This window comes from Lactuca virosa, chromosome 5 (genome assembly GCF_052849685.1).
Source record: "Lactuca virosa cultivar CGN04683 chromosome 5, Lactuca_virosa_CGN04683_v6, whole genome shotgun sequence".
NCBI lineage: Eukaryota > Viridiplantae > Streptophyta > Magnoliopsida > Asterales > Asteraceae > Lactuca > Lactuca virosa.
The window spans coordinates 461,138,753-461,153,784 of NC_136430.1; the positions used below are offsets into that span (position 1 = coordinate 461,138,753).

The 15,032-nt window shown below is 33.4% G+C and overlaps 1 long non-coding RNA gene and 2 pseudogenes across 1 annotated transcript; 1 reads left to right on the plus strand and 2 right to left on the minus strand.

Annotated features, from left to right (window-relative positions):
- Nucleotides 1–7,226: 7,226 nt before the first annotated feature.
- LOC145116158 (monothiol glutaredoxin-S2 pseudogene) lies at nucleotides 7,227–7,933 on the minus strand (annotated as a pseudogene).
- A 4,438-nt stretch (nucleotides 7,934–12,371) lies between these two features.
- Nucleotides 12,372–12,992, plus strand: LOC145114587 (glutaredoxin-C13 pseudogene; annotated as a pseudogene).
- A 1,221-nt stretch (nucleotides 12,993–14,213) lies between these two features.
- On the minus strand, nucleotides 14,214–14,536 carry LOC145113894 (uncharacterized). The gene is made up of 2 exons (XR_013710893.1): nucleotides 14,493–14,536; nucleotides 14,214–14,295 (listed from the first exon to the last, which is right to left on the minus strand). It is a non-coding gene; the product is annotated as an uncharacterized LOC145113894 (long non-coding RNA).
- Between the last annotated feature and the right edge of the window lie 496 nt (nucleotides 14,537–15,032).

Genomic DNA, 15,032 nt, shown 5'->3' on the forward strand with positions numbered 1-15,032 from the left:
TTTGAATGTTTAAAAAGAACCTTTACTGACAAGTTTGAACCCACAGAACACAGACCTATTTGTTGACACGCATTACCCTCGCGGTAACAGAGAGCCCTAATATCAGATCCACACAGTCAAGAAGAAAGGAAGGTACAAACTGTCACATCCAGTACCCAAGTCAAAATTTCAAGTACTTAATCGAGGAAATCCCAAGAAATTCAGAAGTTGATTGAATAACTCATGTTAAAGACAAAGATACAAATTCAAGTTCAATCAAATCAGAAGTCATCTCAAAATCAAATCTGGCGAATGAGGAACTGTGTGATATGATATTTGTGGCTCTCGAAAAAGTGAAAACATAGGAGTTGGGCCCATACGAGTGTGGCCGACTGCTTCAACGAAAGTTGATTTGACGTGACGGGTTCTTAAGGATATGTCGATTCTGGTTTTTGACTATCTAGTCTTAAGGACATGAGATTCTGAACTGTGTTATTTTCGCTCGCAAAGCTAATTAAGGTATAAAGTTTAAATAAAATTATGGCTGGACTATTGACCGTTTCGGGTCTTCCTCACTTTGGAAGTATGTGATACATGAAAGGTAGTAGGATGGTCGGCTAGGTAGTGATTCCATTGGAGCTCCCTCGGTGTAGACTCTGGTCGTATAAAAAAATAATATAAATTTTTTTAATTAAGGTTGTTTATTTTTCTTTTCCGTTTCGCTGTTTATTTTTCTTTTTGCATGCATATTTTATTCTTTGTTAATTTTATTTTTCTGTTGATCTTGCTAGTTGTTTTCCTATTAAGTTGTTACTTTTGTCTAAGTTATTCCCTCACTACCATTTTCTCTCACATCTGTTTCCGATGCCTATCATTTCCTTACTTGAGGACTAGTAAGGTCTAAGCTTGGAGAGGTTTGTTAAATGCATTTTATATGCATCTATTAGCATGTTTTGGTCCTATTTTCTTATAAAATGCTAACTATTTCCCTTGTTTTGTTATAGATTGTGTGTTTCTCATTATGTTTATAGAATGCCAGTATTACTCACTTTTGTTATGATTTTCAGGGCAAATTTGCAAGGATTGAGAATACGACACATTGAGGATGCATTTGATGGAGTTTTGGAACTAAATTGGAGCTCAGAACAAGTGGAAGATGTTGAGGAATGCTTGGAAGCTGCATTAATTGAGGAAAAATCGACGTTTCGGTCAGAATTCAAGAAATTCGATCGAATTATTCAGAAATTCGATTGAATTAAAGTTTTAGGAGTTATGAGTTCATTTTCAGTCGAAGAAAAAAAGAAAGCAGAAAAAATCGATCGAATTTCCCAATAAATTTGATCGAATTAGGTCTTCGAAGTCAGAAATTCGAGAAAATCGGAAAACATGAAATTCGAGCAAAAATACGATCGTGCCAAAAAAAAAAATCGATCGTGCCAAAATAAATTCGATCGAATTTATAACTCGAATTTTTCAGATCATATAAATAAGCCTCCTTAACATTCCTATTACCCTAACTTTCAGCCATTCGTGATTCCAGACGATTGAGAGGCGATTTTAAGAGGTTTTTGAGTGCCAAACACAGATCCGAAGAACACGATTCGAGTTTTATTTTTGTTTAGTATGATTTATGAAATAGATTTCGTTTTTACTTCTTGTAATTCATTTTTAGCCATGTTAGGCTAAAATCCTTAGATTTCAGTTTCGCAAACGACTCGACTTTTTGTGCAAGTAATCATTAGATATACGATTTTTGACTGTGTTCACTGTTTAGTTTGATCAGTTTTATGCTTAATTGAACGTTTGATTTTGATTCAGGTTTTGTTGGTCACTTTAATTACTTTTCTAAATTAGTAAAAGAAAATTGTTAGAGCTTATTAATGATTTTCAGTACCAGTTTAAACCGTACATAGTTCATGTATCGTGTTGAAGGTTATCTGTATGGTTATGAGAGTCACCACGAAACTGAAATTGCTTTTACCTTTTGAATTTTATTCTTGTGTTTAAAATGCATTTTTCTTTTATAATTTTCTGTCAAAAATTAGTTTTAATCGGTCAACAATCCCCCTCCACCCCCCCCCCCCCCACACACAGACACACACACACAGACATTTTAATTTTTGTTAATTTAGTGAGTGTCTTACGCAAGAGAGATATAAACATTAAAATGTGTTTCTGTGGATTCGCCATCTGTTTTCTGTACTACCCCTTAGTACATGAGAGTATTATTTTTATTTATATTATTTGTTTGTTAGGCGTTGCGACACGTTTTATCATGGTGGAAAGTTGAAGAATGATAAAAAGGGCAAATGTCAATAAATATTTTCAAATATTAGACAGTTTTTGTTTAGATATTAACGCATCCAAAACCATCGCAAAGACAAAACAATCAAAACATGACAAACTTTTTAGAGCATATGGTATGGGCAACTTGAAGTGGTGTTATAACAAGAAGCAACAAGATGAGGGGGTGGTGTTCATAGTGTTATAACACCATGTTAAGAGGAGAGAGATAAAGAGAGATAATTTGGCAGCCAATAGGTGATCACGTTTCTTCTTGTCATGGAGACAACAAGAAGCACCACAACAAGATGCAACAAGGAGGGGGCGGTGTTTTTGATGTTATAACGGCGTTATGGGCTGCCAACTCAGCCACAACAAGAAGCAATACGACCCACACCGTATGCTCTATTTTGATATTACCCGTATTGATTTTTAGAAGATCGAGGGTTGCTCGGGTCGGGTTTATTAAAGTTGGATAGGACCATTGCATGTAGTCTGGCCGGAAACGGAAAGGACGTGATTGCTACCAAGAAGTCAAGAACAGTAGTCATTTGATACGACTCAAATGCAAATCGCTTCATCTTTCTAAAAGTATTATGTCAGTCGTAACTAGGCGCTTCCGTTCTCCAGATTATTTAATTTAGGTATCCTCTTATTCCAATGTCTGTGTATATCGGTCACTTTGTGTCGTTGTGCGTGCGTGTTTCATGCTTAATGTAGTTTTTCCAATCGGTTTAATTTTGTTGAAACTTGTATCGTTAGGGTTTGGATATTTGTATATGCATAAACATAATCAAAGGGAAGCGAAGAATGATATTAATAGGTTTCACTAATGTACTAGTTTCCATTATGACGAATCTCGGAATTCTATAAGATCATAGGGTTAGGGAATTAGGGATGTTCGTATGTTTTTGTAATTCCAGGATTTCTTCACGAATTCATGTGCTTGACAACAATTTCATTCTTCTTTCTGTTGTTTTGGTGAATTGAAAAGAAAGATCTTTGAACTGCAAACCCTGAATCTGAACGCCACATATATAGGGTAACTCTCAATTTTGTATCGTGTTATTTTTTCTCAAATGTAATCGAGTGTTGTGTTCCAGGTTAAGTTTATTTTACTAACTATACCTTATACTATATTATTAGGGCGAGTTATGTAATTATTTTGTGACTTCCTTTTTATTTTCTCATAGTAGTGAGATGGGGATTCTTGTGTAAGTGGTGATGTTTTGTTTGTTACTTAGGATCATATTCTATATTCTTTATTTATCCTTTGTCTGAGGTGGTCTGTCCAACCTTTTATTCATGTCAGATTTGGTGTCTATTGCAGTTAGTTGATACGATTTCACAAAGATTCATTGGCTAACTCGATTAATTCTAATATTGTAAAATAGGATTCATTATCGTGATTGACATTACATAGTATGGTCTTATGGAAACTGTAAAGGTTTACAAAAAGGCTAACAGAAACTAGTGAAGTGTAACAGTGCTAGCTTTTACCTAAATTAATCAAGGCTGTGCCCATTCGGATGCTCATAAACTGTTGGATTTTTCCCAAAGCGATAAATAAGAGTCTCAATGAAAAACTACCAATGGGTTGTCAGCACTTAAGCTTGTAGCCATGGCTATTATCTAATTAATGGAAAACTGTGATAATAAGAATCATTAAGAAAGATTGTACTAAGAGGTTTTGCAAATAAGTGATCGGCAGATATGAAAGAGGGTCTGTTATTAGATAGTACATTGACTGTTTTGAGGTTATGCATACAATCATTGTCATGAGAGACCTCGTAGTGTGCATATATGTTTTTGGTGCTTTAATATGTACAAAGATTTAAAACTTTGAAATAATATATTTTGCTACTTAAATTAGAATGAGATAAAAGTGTTAGGCATCTCAATTGATGAAGGATTTGCAGATTTTTTTTTTAAATTGATTTCATGTTACTGGCCTTAAGATTGGCACATATCTTATGTAGCAGAAGATATTCTCATCAAAACTGTATAAACTGTTGATAAAAGCAATAATAAAAGTTTCTGGCTTCTCAATCATGGATATCTGCGCTCTTAGTTAGTCTCTGAAAACAAGTTTTCTGGATATCCTCAAAATATACCTAGTTGAGAAGTTATTTTCTTTCCCATTATAAAAATCATAATATGTATGCTAAATATTCATATTAATGTTTAGATCGTTTACTAGTGATGATATCTTTTTCCTGGCAATGGCATCAAACAAATGGAGACAGAAGTTAAATTGATCCACTCCTGAAGCTTTTTGTTCCCCATAATAAATATTCCTAGCTTTTTTAGTAAACTAAAAGCTAATAAAGTAAGAGTCTTACATATTCCAAAAGGCTCATATTTGATATTACTCGACCATAATAGGTATGTTACATAAGGAACATTGACTATTTCTTTTTGATCTTAATTAAACCCATATGGCATTTGCCTTTTTGAGCAAGTCCACCAGCTTGCCCTTGAGTTGGAGGCTCATTATCTCATCAGGGCCACCAACCAGTTCATGACCTATGAACACAGCTGGCACACTTGGCCTACTACTATCCAACATCTTCAGTTCTCTCTCCATTTGCTGCCCCTTTGGGTGTTCATCTATCTCGTATACTGTAGCATTCACCCCATAACTGCTTATCAAAGTCTTGATGGAATGGCACATGCTGCAAGAGCTTTTGCTGAATATCACCACTGGCTTTTTAGCACCTAAGTTGGTAACCAAGGCCATTAGTTTAATTATGAGAAAGGAAAAGGAAGAAGAATTTTTCAGATGCAAGGGAGCGTTATGCAGAGAAAAAAGTTTTTATGATAATGAAGACCTTACATTGAGGAAATAGGAACTCCCATCATGCCTATATATAGAGGGTTAAGAGTACTGGACTGAAATGTAAAAGAGAATTTAAAAGGAATATTGTGATGTTGTTCATAAACGATACCTTATCTAATGCCTGAGATTACTCTTAAAACTATTGGTATGGTAGGCTGCAAGTGTAATTGGTGCATTAATTAGTATTAAGAATAATCGGACAAGGGAGAATATATATTTGTTACCTAAAGATAGAAATTGGATTTTAGATTATCTTTATTAAGATTCCAATGTGTGCATATCGATCTAAAGTAAACCGAAAGTTTAATTAACGACAAAGGAAGTCAGAATTTTGAAATAGTTAGAAGCTTATCTAATATGATAAAGTCCGTACAAGTAGGGAAGAGGATTATCCCTAAGGATTTAATCATTGTTTTTTAAGATCACTTAGTTGCATGGTTAGTGAGTGCCACGTCTACTAACTCTTCTTACTGAAGAAACCACTAAGGACACCTAGTGGCTGCAATTAAGAGGTAATAATGACGACATGTTGTATTATTTTTTTAGCAGTACGTAGTTAGCTTTTGTAGAGAATTTGAGGTCTATCTTGATCCAGATAGATGTATTGGATGAATATATCCCCTCATCTTTGTTGTGTGATGATGGTGATGGATCAAATGAAATTTATTATTTCCTGGTCCTAGATATGGCCACATACATGCAAGCCCAAAAGCCAAAACAAGAGGAAAATTATGACATGTGGTATGAACTGGTGGAATCAATTTGTATAACTGGCCCAAACTGAAACTAAGGGACAGTTATATAGGCTCACCAACTTATACAAAAGTCGATATCAGTAAACTTATATATCGACTTTTGAAGACTTTCATTCATATTTGTCTTCATTGCTCAAGAGAACTTGCTTTACCATAATAATATATCATTTCAACATTTTCTTCATGGCTTTTGGCATAGAATCTGTAAATATAGTTTTAACTTTCCATTTTTTGTTTTCTGATTACAAAGGCGGTTAGTATGTATGGACTAACATACACAAACGAGTCCTGGCATCACATGTCTTTTTTCTATTTTGCTGATGTAAAGCTTTATATGGTGTGGGTGACATAAGATAAAAGCCTTGTAAGAAAAAGAGGATTCAAATTTCCAATATATATAGCATGCATAGCATAGTCACGGAAACTAAATTCATGATATTGCTATGAACCATTCTTCATTAAAACCTGTTTTGGAACTTATTCTTTTCAGTTACAGATCTTACTTATCCAAATCTAGATCAAGAGCCAAGATCAGTAAACCATGTTATTATGACATCTTGATTTTCTATCCATATGTTATTTTGCTTCATCATAGTGACACACAAGTATGCACAAGCTTCTGTATACATGAAGTGGAGACATAAAATTAATACCAAGTAAATTTTCCCAAAAGTTAACTGGTGCAGTATGACGATACCTATATTATTGGAAGATAATATCTCAGTACATGAACATAAAGGAACCCAAAAACAGATTCAATTTAGCCATTTGTTAATATAGAGCCTAATTATGCAAACTATTACTATGATGTATACGGGCACTTTGAGGTAATCCAAGTAATCTTGTATCATTGAATTTATCAAAGTAATAACGTCAATGATCAATGAATGACCACAACAGAGCCTTGAAGTATAAGCTTCTATAATGGAAGGAAGGAAAAAAATTGGAATCTTAGAATATTTCTTGTACTTCAGTTGCTTCTGGTTGCAATTAGGCCTCTTGACTCTGATGGGCAACCAGAATACAATAAATTTTTCAGTGCTAGAATACAAGAGATGTTACCACACTTTTTAGCATCAAATTTTAACACTGAGAGCAGTAGTAGTAGCTCCTCAATAACATCGTATCTCTCATTGCTTCTCAAAAAGTAGTGAAATTACATACAAAAGTTAACACATAATTGTTATCATTGGCTTCGGAAGCGAAAAAAAGAAGGCTGAAAGAATTTCTTTCTGTTCCTTTTCTAATGATATAATGCATCAACCTGCTTCTCAAAAAGTATTGAAATTACATACAATATTGTTGGAACTTGATATTCTTTAATATGGTTGACTAAAGCCATATAGCATTAGCATTAAGTTGTAGCTCCAGAAAAAAATCTTATCTCTTATTATTGTTTTTCAAAAGGTAGTGAAATTACATATGGAAGTTAGCACATTAGTTATGATTGGCCTCAGAAGAGCAAAAAGAAGGCTAAAAACATTTCTTTCTGTTCCTGTTCTAATGACTATAATGCATCAATCTGCTCCAACCATTACAATATTGTAGGAACTTGATATTTGTGAACATGTTTGACTAAAGCCATATAGCATTAGCATTGAGGAGCAAGGGTACCAGCTGACCCTTGAGATGAAGGCTCATTATTTCATTGGCACCACCAATGAGCTCCTCTCCTATGAACACAGTTGGCACACTTGGCTTGCACCCTAATCCTCTCAGTTCCTTCTCTATCTGCTTCCCTTGTGGATGCTCATCTACCTCATAAACTGTAGGATTTGCCCCAAAGCTGCTTATCAGTGTCTTAATGGTGTAGCACATGCAGCAGGAGCTTTTGCTGAATATAACCACAGGCCTTTCATTCACCAATGCTCTAACTAAAGCCATTTCTGGAAATTCTAGCAATTGATGTTTTATAAAAGTATATTATAAAACAACACTAGATTTAGTAGAATAAATCGTTGGAAGTGAGGTTGTTAGAGGCTGTATGTAGAAAGTTAGGTGTGATGTTTGCTGTGAGTAATGTAAGCAACTGCCATGGCTATATATAGTGATAAGTGTTGAAAATTTTGGGCGGTGGCTCTTATTAGATTCTGAAAAAAGATCATATTCTTTATCAGACTTGCAGATGATAGGAAATTACTAAGTAATTGCCTTGTATATAACAAGTGGCTTCTCTTCTCTGTAGGTTGATATGCATGGAAGAAAAGTATATATCTGAATGACATCTTTAACCTTGAGAATCAATTAAAAAGTTCTTGGCAACTATATCCAGTCGGTCGGTAGTTTGGTGATTACATGTCATATATATATATATATATATATATATTTGTCAACTAATTTAAAGTCAAGAGCTTTCTGATATTTCTTTCTCAGAACATCTATTTAGATGAGGAAGATGCTTATCCATTGAAATAACGTTAACTTGAAGCGTTTGAACAAAAGCTTAAGGGAAATGAAGCGTGGAATCGTCAAATGTATGACAATGATTACAGAACATCCGTACAAGTACTTGCATTCTTTACTTTGTCCCATGAATTATCATCCACGTGAATATCGTTTGCTTATTGTATACACAATGTGCACAAAATGTTATTTCTCACATCAAGTCATTCTTTGTGAATAGGCTTGTTTTGGCATCAAACATATGGTTATTAACTTTAGCCTACACAGTTAGCACAAAACACGCAGGGAAATCATAGCAATATGAGATAATCTCTATTTTTTGACATATCCTTAAACTTTGTTGTCTTATTTTGTGATTTGGATGTACTTGGTTACCAGCTCAATGAATGTAGTGAAACTGAAAGGTTACCCTTCTTTCTCTCTCTGCCCGTGTTTTGTTTGTCTTTTTGTGATAAAGAAGAGATTGTGCTGTACACTTGAAAGTACATGCGAATCTAAGTATCAGATGCTGTGATCTTACTGCAGCCTTAGGAAAGGAAGCATAACAATCTGCCATGTGGCTACAGGAAGATTTGCATAACTGACTTAAAACAAACTGAAGGGCCATTTATGTTTGACACTTGACCACCACGTGATTATCTTGGTATGCCATTTCATCAGTTTATTTGTGTGCATTTGTTTAAGATACCTTTTTTTTTTCTTCAAAAAAGCCTTTTAATAATTATATAATTATTAATTTTTTTTACTACTATGCAGTATGTCAATGAAGAATGAAATATATTTGCAGTTGTATTACTTGTCATTCTGTTGCAGAACATCTAACGTGCTTGGGAAAATGCATAATATCACCAAAGTTTGCTATTTCTTGTGTTTTTGAACAAAAATTAAAAGCACAATGTTTTTTTTCAGCGACAAATTGACAAGTTTTGTGGTTGAGAACTCAAGAATTTGTAGACTTAGAGCATCTACAAATACAATGAGGGCTTTTTTTATAAATTATTACTATTTCTTCAACCACTTAGGGGGTGTTTGGATAAATTAGTTTATAGCTTATTAGCTTATTTGTGGTGGGATTGGGAATAAGCAATAAACAATAAGCAAGGGGGGAGATGCTTATTAAAATCAGCTTATTTAGTTTATTCCTACCACAATAAGCTGATTTTTAAGGATTTCTATCCAAACACTTAAACTTAGCTTATTGTGGTGGGAATAAGCAATAAGCAATAAGCACCCTCTTTTTTTCCCTATCCAAACACCCCCTTAATACCATTAGCCTGCATAGCTTATTTTACTATTCTATTCTATCAAACACTTATCATTCACAACTACTTATTTATCTATTGTAGTATTACTTTCTACCCCCTCATCTTAATAACATTTTCATTTTATCCCCTTCAATAATATTTGCATATTTTATAGCTTTATCATTTTTCACTATTTAATTTTAATCTGATTAATCAAATATGCAAATAAAAATTACAATATTTTTATTGTTTTTTTTTTTACTATATAATTGATAAAATAACATCAATTTTAAATATGATGTATGCTTAAAAAACAAAAAAATTATAGGAGGTTTTATAAAACATATCAAATAGATCGATGGGGTAAATGTTTAATTATTAAAAAAAAGAAACTTGTGCTTTGGAGAAGGTTTTTAAAGATAATTTTTTATTGATATGACATAATAAATAAGCTTTACAAGTGGTTAACCATAGTGGATGCTCTTAGGTGGCGGTGTTTTCATTTATTTTCACAGGTGCAATGGTTATTTTTCAATGCTGTGACAAATAGAGTGGTTAAGTTTCTGATTCACTCGTTTTATGAAGCAAATTTCTTTATGTGGCCCATGGTTCCCATGTCTTGTGATATCTAACCATCTTTTGTTATTTTTCTGTAAAAACCTGCATCTCTTTTTCTGAATAAAAATAAACTGGAAAGTGCTGATTCCTTTTTGCACTTGGTGTTATTATAGTAATTTTATGCTTGGGTACTAGATGTAAATATTTACTAAGAAAAGAAATTTCTGATTTTGGAATATAAACCAATATATCCTTCTTAACCAAATAATATATATGCCAATGTTGGTCACTATTTTTTTGATATATCTATTGCGTCAGTGCATTGTTTCATACTTATATTTTATTGTCCTCAAAATTTTGAGGGTTAAATTACCAACCAGTCGGCTTATATATATAGCTAATTCTATTTCCATTTATATATCCTGCAAGTTGACAACTTGACATCATCATCTTATATAGAATGTGATGCAAAGAAACAAATTCATGCGGTGCTTGGTTAAGGTTCGATTGATTACTTTGTCTTTTTATCTCACTATTATCTGTACATCACACATCATGTTATTCATTAAAGCTTACAGCTGGTATATAATATCCATCTTCTTTTCCCTCATATTATGTATCTGCAGTTTTCCTGCAGCTTGCTAGCTCTTTTCATTCTCTAGTTCTTGTTAGCATACCTAAAATTTATGTACGTACATGAGATGATTATTAATAGTACATGTCTGTTGTTCAATATACATTTTTCCAGCAAGTCTTTTTTTTCAAAGCTGTAGTAGCTGGGTCATTTAAGATACATAAAGAGGGAAGTCTTCTACATTCTACTGTATATGTGATACGTGGATCGTGGGTTATCCAGCAGAATCATTGGCTCATCATGGTTGCCCATACCTGTACATTTGTATATCTTTAGAAAGTGACAAAAGCTTCATCACTTTATATGATTCTTTAACAGCAACTGTCATCTAGAATATTTAAAAACACAAGCTTTTCTAAGTTAGATTCTACTACACACTGACTGCAGAAATAAAGGTTTAAGTTTTAGTGGAAGCTATTTTGTTTGCCAGCAATAGCATGCTCATATTAAGCAATAAACTCCAAATTATCAGAATTCACTTATTGTTGAAGTTGGAATTTATCTGAATTTTCTAGTTTCTTTCATGAAAATACTTCCTGTGATGGGTTTTTATTAGATGCCTATTTACAAATTTGCTGTCCTAAAGTGAAGAATATATTGCCCCTCTTTCCCTGTTCTATGTGCTACAATTTTTTAGAATATGTGGATGTACAGGACAAGCAGAGAATTAAGAAGTTAAAAAGATGATGATCTGACATATTTTTACAGAGAACTTACACTCCTTGTCCGACGTGACAAGTGAGTAACTCTTCTTGACCACCACTTCGCAACTTATGGAAGTGATGATTAAAAAAATTGTGTTGCGGATCCTTTCGGTCCTAGTTGAGTTGTTATGTCAAGAGAAGATCATCATCGACTGTTTGTTATATCTTTTTCTCTGTGTATGAATTTAGTGGCCACTTAATAGAAACTCTTTATTAAAAACAAAACTGAGCGTTCACATATTATTGTTAATAGCATCAACATATGGAAATTGGTAAATAGGGAGCGATAGATACATTTTAAGTGCACAAGTCCCTGTGTTTGAGAGAGTAAATGTATTTTAATCCTCTTTGATATTTTCTGCAATCTTAGACTTAGGGAGAGTGTTGAATTTTAACTGGTACAAGAAATGTTCCCAAATGCTTGCTATAGACATCTCAATTTCCATTAAGAATTTAATTACCAAGTACAAAGTAGAGAAATGTTTGTTTTGTTAGTATGCATTCTTAGCAGTTTATCCAAGGCTAGGTTAGACCCACTGAGGTTGAAAGTCTTAGAATAAACAAGATTCTCATGTTTGAAGGATTGTAAGCAAGTTGGTGGCGCAATTGCAATATAAAGAAGAATCACAGCCCACCCAAAGCAATCTCATTCCCAATCTTTTTACCCTCAGAATATATGTATAAATTGATTGAAAGAAGGAATCTGTTTGAAAAACATTGACCAGCCCTTTTCAACTTTCAGCCTTTTTAGTGTAGATTGTGGAGGAGTCTAACCCAATATTGAACTTGAAACATTTAATCAATGCATCATATGGTTCTAATTTGTTTGTAAGAAGAATAAATGTGTTCAAGTTGTTCCATCGTTTTGTGCACAAAAAGAGTATCCATCTTTTAAAGACACCTTTGTTAGTTTTCAAGCATCTAAGTAAAGTAGTCCAGCTTTGCCCGATTTCATATAAATAGAAGTGGCATGAAAACCTCAAACTTCAACCAAATCTCATCATCTTCCTCTTCTTTCCCATAAGAAACTCCCAACTTATCGGATCACTATCTGAGTTGGATTTTGATCCTAGTGAGTTGTTGAGATGGAGAAGATAAAAGCATTGGTATCTAAGAATGGAGTTGTGATTTTCACCAAGAGCACTTGTTGCTTGTGTTATGCTGTCACCATTCTCTTCCATGAACTTAGGGTGAACCCTGTAGTCTATGAAATAGACAAAGATCCTCAGGGAAGGGAGATGGAGAAGGCTTTCCTGAAGCAAGGTTGTAGTTCATCCCCTGTGCCAGCTGTATACATAGGCGGCATGCTTGTTGGTTCCACCAACGAGGTCATGTCCCTCCACCTAAGCGGCTCCCTCATTCCACTGCTCAAACCATATCAGTCCCTGTCTTAAACAAACAAATTTCACTTGAAGAAATTACATTGGCTCAAGACCATGAGTAGTAGTGATCTATTCAACTAGACTATCGTTTGTATTATTAGTACTTTCATAGTTTTTCATTCGCATCTAGCATGGTAAAGATGATAGTCTGTTAGACTATTATATTATGATTATCATTACTTTTTAAAATATAAATATAGCTTGTTTAATATGTTCACATGTTTTTTATTGAAACTTTGTAAACCATAGCCAAAGTCTTGTTACATGTGTCGAAAGAGATCAATATGGTCATCAAAATTGTTGGAAATTAAGCTAGACTTCAATATTAGTATTTATTCGGGTTAATTTAGTAATTAAGTATTGTTGGTTATATATAGTAAACGGTTATGGCTATCCAAGATTGAGTGGATGCCTTGAACGTGTGCGATGATTCGTTTAAAGGGATGCAATGTTTGGCATATATATATATATATATATATATATATATATATATATATATATATATATATATATATATATATATATAGGCTTAGGTTATTTTGTTTAAAGTAATTATTGTGTTATTGTATTCATAAATGTGTGCCAATCAAATTTACTTATTTTAAGAAAATGATTAATATATATTATTGAATTAAATATAATTGAAAAAATCATCTTAATTAATTACAAGGGTAATTTAGTCAATAAATATAGATTTAATAAAAGGAAAATTGCATTTTTTAAGGGATCATAGATTCTATTAATTTTAAAAATCCGATTTTACGAATTATAATTTTTTAATTCGGACATTCTGACAGAATATATTTATGAGTATATTCAAAAATAAAAATATTCTTGAACCATAAATAATAAAAATATTCTTGAACCTATTTCTTTATCATGAATTTAAAAACTTCTTGTAGAATAACAAATTCTTGAACAATCAATTGAAGAATAAAAACAACAAATACATTATTTCTTATAGAATACGGGTAACAATTGTTAATAATTACATCAAAATCTAACAACGACTAATACATTCTAAAAGAATAATGAGGTTCGTTTCAATTTTGTGGTCCGTTCTTCAAGCATCAACTTCTGTGATTCCAACAGAATTGGAATTCGTCATTCCATTCCAATAGATATTAGCCAAAAAACTGCTCATTCTGATATGTATATTAGCCAAAAAACTGCTTTTCATTTCCTTCCCTTCCCTGTCAAACACCCAATCCAAACATCCATTGTTTTCTATCAAATGCAACAAACCCAAACACCCCAATGATTTCTATCTAACATTCAAACAAACCCCTGGATTCTGAAGTGTATATTCTATGTAATACATTCTTGCCCAATTTTGGAATATATATCAAAGATTTTCAGATGTAAGAAAATACACAAAATTAAATAAATAAATAAAACATCATTTATCAAGTAATTATGAAGAAAAACTCACGGGGGATTTTACAGATAACCTTCTTCACTTTCTTGTAGCAGCCGGAGCATTTGAGATCGACATTCAGCACCATTTCTGTCACCTGTTTCGTTATATTAAACAGATTTAATCGACATTAGTTCTTGAGTATATTAGCTCATTTCAATTCTTAAAATGCTTAATTAACAAGAAGATTTTGTCATGAGAAACTAGATTGAAAAGATAAAACGACAATGGCTTCGGAATTCAGATGAAACTTAATTGATAATCTGAGAGGGAATTGAAATATCAAATGAGTACCTTCTCAGGCGCCATGGCAGCGAAGGAAGAATCGATCTGTGAGATAGATGAAGAGACACAAAAGTGGTTCTTACCATTTAGATATGGAGGAGGGATTCGGTGCTGGCAGTGGCCCGCTTGATTCCTCTTCATCCTCGTCGCAGAACTCATCGGGATTCGGTCCGGGATCGCCGACGATGCATCGTCCGGTGGTGATGTTGAAGAGAGCGAGGAGTGATGGTCCTATTAGGGCAGCGATTATCCATGAGTCGGATTGGGCTTGGATCCAACAAAGGTCTTGGCGAAGGTGCTGATTTTTGGCGAAGGTCGATGAGGCAGATACGACGTTGGCGGTCGTAGGTGGCAATGAGAAGGTGAGGAAGACGAGCTTATTTATTTAGGTTTTAAGGTGAGGAAGACCAGCGATTATCCCATGATTATAGGGATTATTTTTGGAAGTTACTAAACAAATTACTAAATTACCCTTATTTATTTATTTAATTATTTAATTTTGATTGGCCCACATTTATGCATACAATAACACAATAATTACTTTAAACA